The sequence below is a fragment of the Bidens hawaiensis genome, unplaced genomic scaffold, assembly GCF_021521415.1.
Source record: "Bidens hawaiensis isolate Kalapana, Puna unplaced genomic scaffold, B.hawaiensis_p1.1 tig00003241_1, whole genome shotgun sequence".
NCBI classification, from domain to species: domain Eukaryota; kingdom Viridiplantae; phylum Streptophyta; class Magnoliopsida; order Asterales; family Asteraceae; genus Bidens; species Bidens hawaiensis.
In genome coordinates, this window is record NW_027491177.1 from 1,447,672 (window position 1) to 1,453,671 (window position 6,000).

Here is a 6,000-nt window from a genome sequence, read left to right on the forward strand (position 1 = left end):
CATACTTATAAATAACGAGTAATTAACAATAAGCGCGCAAACATGAGATTTCTCTCATGCGCGAGAAGGGACTCTTAGGTATTCTAGGCCGTTACGTCTAACCACCTATCCTAAAGTCAACGAGCTCTGATACCAATCTGTAACACCCCGACCAAAGGCGGATTATACATCGGGGCGCCACATATTGTTTCATTACTCGTGACACTATTGGGTGTCAATATTTAATAAATACATTCATTCGCGCACGCGCAAAGTAAAAGTAAGATAACATAAATCATCATAAATCAATATATTATAAATCATAATATTCGAACAGCAATAACTTGTCTTGATACATTTTAATCTAGGTCCAAAAGTAAAAACGTCCTATGTGTCCACAAGCTCCAAAACAGCTACTGCAAACCTGAACATGTGTTAAAATAAACGTCAAACACTTGCGTGTTGGTGAGAAATCAAGTTTAATACAATACATAGATTACAATAAATCTGCGCGCAACACGTGTATGTCTGGTGTTTAACAAGGGTGCAATCAGATTGTGATCAAGCCTAGATAGATCATAGCTCATAGTTCATAGTTCAATCCGTGCTCCCAATTGAGCACAAAAACGAGAAAACATCTGTGCAAGTGTAAACAAAGAAAACCGTAAACGATAGGTCTCCCGTGTTCATCTAATGGATCCATGAAAACTGCGGAATAGGCCGAACAAAGCGGTTAATGATACACACATACAAATAAACAGCCAAGTAAACGTCCTCAACACATGGGATACTGCGCGACTAAAGTTCATAAACAAGTTTAAGACTCAAGTTTGTATGAACACATGAACATCCCAAAACATTAAAAGCAAAAAGGGATTAGGTACGAGATTACTCACTTGATAAACGATGCGGTGTAAGATAAAGCAAGAACCAACTTTAAACAAGCACAAGTTAACCTATAGTTAAAGATTATTGTTTTAACGATCTGTTTTAAGTCTTGATTATAAGTTAGCATAATTAATAAGTAAATTATTATATATAATATATATATATTACCGGAAGAGCAGGACAGAACAGGGAGGAAGACGGAGGCAGAGAGGGAGGCGGCAGAGAGAGCAAGGAGAACAGGAGAGATTAAGTGTTTTGTGTGTGTAGTGTTAGGAAAATATTATTATTATTTATAGAGAAACCCTAGGGAACACAATCCCTAGAAAAGGGGAAAAAGATCTCAAAAAGTAAAAGATTCCAAAAGCAAAAGATATCAAAAGATATGGCAGCAGGGAAAAAGAGAAAAAGCTGACAGGGAACAGTAAAAAGGCATGGGCAGGTCAGTTAAAGGTACTGGTCAAGCATGGCAAAAGCAGATCTCAAAAGATAATGTCAGTCACTTTTTCTGCCAACCAATGGGGTTGGTGCGCATGCTGCGCCGAAAGTAACTTTTCAGACATAAAGCAGATTAGGTCAACAGCACAAAAGATAAGACAACACAAAAGCAAACGGCTAGATTAAACAGAAGAAAACTCAAAGGGTTTAGCGCGAGAAGGCTCGAGCGCGAAGGCAGACACAGAAGGTCAAGAGAGCGCGAGCGCGAAGGCAGACAGAACCAACCTTAACGCGTCGCGGGAAGAACTACATTTCTAAGCGCGCCGCGGGAAGAATCACATTTCTTAGCGCGCCGCGGGAGGAACTAAAATTCCTAGCGCGCCGCGGGAAGAACTATAATTCTTCGCGCGTCGAGGGATGAACTACGATTCTTAGCGCGCTGCGAGAAGAACTACAATCCTTAGCGCGTCGCGGGAAGAACTACCGTTCTTAGCGCGCTGCGAGAAGAATTACAATTCTTAGCGCGCTGCGAGAAGAGTTCGTTTCGCGTATCGCTGAAACAGGTAGTCTTCACGCAGGATTCCTTGTAAGGGGTCTGGCGCGTGGAGCTGCGCAGACAACCTTAGGCGGGAAGGAACAAAGGACAAGCAAAGAGTTAGAAGAAAAAGAGGGAAACAAGGCGTAAGGGCGGGACGGCGACAAGAGGGAAAAGAAGGCGGAAAGAGAGGAGAGGGACGGGACGGCGGAAAGAAAGAGAGAGAAAGAGGCGGGAAGGAAAATATATATTATTATTAAAAGTAAAATATAAGTATAAATATTAAATCATAAAAGAAAGAGATCGGGTCAGAGAAACGGGTACCTGGGTCGGGTCGGATCGGGGCAGATGTCACATGTACTTCATCCGACCAAAACTCACACTTGGAGAGTTTGGCATAGAGTTGCTCGGTTTGAAGCTTTTGCAACACCAACTGAAGATGTTGTTCATGCTCGGTCTTGGATTTAGAATACACCAGAACGTCATCGATAAACACGATCACGAATCGGTCCAAGAAAGGCCTACACACCCGGTTCATTAGATCCATGAAGACAGCGGGTGCGTTGGTTAAACCGAAGGGCATGACCAAGAATTCAAAATGACCGTAGCGGGTTCGAAAGGCAGTCTTGGGAATATCCTCTTCGCGGATACGCAACTAGTGATAGCCAGAACGGAGATCGATCTTGGAGAAACAAGTGGCACCTTGGAGTTGGTCAAAGAGGTCGTCAATACGCGGTAAGGGATACCGGTTCTTAATGGTGAGCTTGTTCAGCTCGCGGTAATCGATACACATGCGAAACGAACCGTCTTTCTTTTTAACGAACAACACCGGAGCACCCCATGGCGAAGAGCTAGGGCGAATGAATTCTTTATCGGTCAACTCTTGAAGTTGACTTGCTAATTCTTGCATCTCAGCGGGTGCAAGACGATAAGGAGATTTGGCTACAGGGGATGCACCAGGGACAAGATCAATACGAAACTCGACTTCCCGAGCGGGAGGTAAACCAGAAAGATCATCGGGAAAGACTTCAGGAAAGTCACGCACGATAGGGATTTCAGAAAGTTTCTTCTTTCCTTCATCGGGTTTGACCACATTAGCTAAGAACGCTACACATTTCTTCCGCAAAAGTCTTCGGGCTTCAGAGCATGACATAAGTTTAAGGCCGTTAGATGGTTTCTCGCCGTAGATATGAAGATCTTGACCATTTTCCCGAGGAATGCGAATCAATTTCTTGGCGCAGATTACTTCGGCGCGATTTTGCGAGAGCCAGTCCATACCAAAAATAATATCAAAACTTCCAAGAGGCATGGGAATGAGGTCGATTAGAAAATCGTGTTCATTAAGGTTAAGCGTGCAATCTTTGATTACGGAGTTTATTAAAATAGTTTCACCATTAGCCAATTCAACTGAAAAGTTTTCGTTTAAGTTTACTCGCGGTCGCGCAAGTTTTTGTTCAAATGCGCGAGAAATAAAACTTCTATCGTCGCCAGTATCAAAAAGTATAGATGCATATTGTCCGTTAAGAAAAAATGTACCATTAGCCACGTCATTATTCGCTTGCGCTTGGTGCGCGGTTATATTAAAAGCTCGTCCGCGCGTCACTTGGTTTGAAATTTGGTTAACCGGATTAGCTTGGGTAATTTGTACTTGCAGTCTCGGGCACGCGTTCCGGAAATGACTGGGGTCACCGCAGTTATAGCACGACCTGGGTCGTGGATTAGGGTATGTTGGTTGTGGGTTTAGCGGGTAAGTTGGTGGTGTTTGCGCGATTGGGTTGGCGGGAAGGACTCTACAGTACTCAGCAGTGTGACCATTACGGCCACATCGGTTGCATTGTCGACACGGGGCTTGAGTTGGGTGATGAAGTCTACAGGTTGGGCAAAAGGGTTGGTTTCCTGTGTAAGGTTTCTTAGTTGACGGGGCAGGGAGTGTGGGATTGGTTAAGGCATAGTTATGGACTACAGGGGGTGTTGGGTAAGTTGACAGTGGGTTAGGAGCGTATACTGGAGGTTGGTAGGCGGGTTGCTGGACAACGGGCGGGTTGGTAAGCGCGTAGGCTTTGCGCCTGCGCTTGAGGTTGTTACGGTTAGAGGGTTCTGGCTTGGTTTCTGTTGGTTCAGGGACAGTTTTGGTGAGTTTGGTCTTCTCGACTCCCCGCAGGAACAGGGTTCCTGCCCTGACATGGTTGTCGCTGAGCACAGCGGCCAACTCGATGGCGTCAGAGAGGGTTACTGGGTTCCTGGCCCATACAGAATCTTGAATTTCCATGGGAAGACCCCCAAGAAACTTCTCGATGGCTCGGCGGGAAGGGGTAACTAGGTGTGGGACAAGCAAACTTAGTTCGTGGAAGCGCATAGCGTACTCGCGCGCTTCGCCATTGTACTGCTTCAAGTTCCAAAATTCCTCCTCAAGGCGCTTTATTTCGTTGGGAGGGCAGAATTCTCTAGTCACAAGTTCCTTGAATTCCTCCCAAAGCATGCTAGAAGCAGCCTCTGCGCCACGCGCATGAGCTACTCCGTTCCACCAAGTAAGCGCCCTTGATTCTAGGACACTTGAGGCGTATAAGGTTCGTCGGTCTGGAGGGCATTGGGTATGGAGGAAGGTGTTCTCAATTTTCTCGAGCCATTGGAGCATTACGGTGGCTCCTTCAAGCCCTGTGAATTTCGGAGGGTTACCCGCATTAAAGGATTTAATATTGTATCCGGAGAGGTTGGTGTTGTTTTGGTTTAAGGCTTGGGCTATTGCGGCGGCCATTTCCTGGGAACGTTGCTGCCTACGTCTGCGCGAGGCTTCTCTCCTCTGATGACGGCGAGATAGCGGAGGCATTCTATAAAAGTTTTAATTTTTGTTAATATCTTGGTATGGGAAATCGTTTTAGCGCAAAGTATATCGTCGTAAAGCTTGTTTCACGGAGTTAAATGCTATCAAATTTTGAAGTAAAATATGAATTTAAATGCAAACTTAATACAAGTAATAAATTCGAATTGAAAATCGACAATTCATGCATCACCATGACTTTCCGAGTTCTCAATTTAAAATATCGAGTAAACGAGCATTGAAGGTTGACAATTCATGTATCACCATGACTTTTCAAATCTTCAATTTAAAATATCGAGCAAATGAATATTGGAGATTGACAATTCATGTATCACCATGACTTTTCAAATCTTCAATTTAAAACATAAAGTTAATGGTAATTGAAAATCAACTATTCATGTACCACCATGACTTCTCGGATTTTCAATCCCCACAACAAACGAATATGCAAGTAAAGAAATAAATTGAAATTTAACAATAAAATCGAAAGATCGCGAATAAAACATGAAATCATGTGCTGCGTAAGCGCAAGCATATTTTATAAATATCGAGTAATTAACAATTAGCGCGCAAACATGAGATATTTCTCATGCGCGAGAAGGGACTCTTAGGTATTCTAGGTCGTTACGTCTAACCACCTATCCTAAAGTCACGGAGCTCTGATACCAATCTGTAACACCCCGACCGATGGCGGATTATACATCGGGGCGCCACGTATTGTTTCATTACTCGCGACACTATTTGGGTGTCAATATTTAATAAATACATTTCATTGCGCACGCGCAGAACACGACATAAAGTAACATAAATCATATTATAACTTAAAATATTTAAATAACATAATTTGTCTTGTTACATTTTAATCTAGGTCCAAAGAAAAAGAAAACATCATACGTGTCCTTGAGATTCCCAAAAGCAGCTACAACAAACCTGAACATGTGTTAAAATAAAACGTCAACACTTGCGTGTCGGTGAGAAATCAAGTTTAATAGATATAAATAGATAATAACAAACACTGCGCGCAACATGTGCTTAACTGGGGTTTAACATAGGGTGTAATCAGATTGTGATCAAGCCTAAATAGATCATAGCTCATAGTTCAATCCGTGCTCCCAATCGAGCACAAAAACAAATAATCATACGTGTATGTGTAAACAAAACAAGAAAACCGTAAACGATAGGTCTCCCGTGTTCATCTAATGGATCCATGAAAACTTCGGAATAGGCCGAACAAAGCGGTTAATGATTCACACATACAAATAAACAGCCAAGTAAACGTCCATAACACATGGGGTTTTGCGCACATAAATTTCATAAACAAGTTTAAGACTCAAGTTGTACGAAC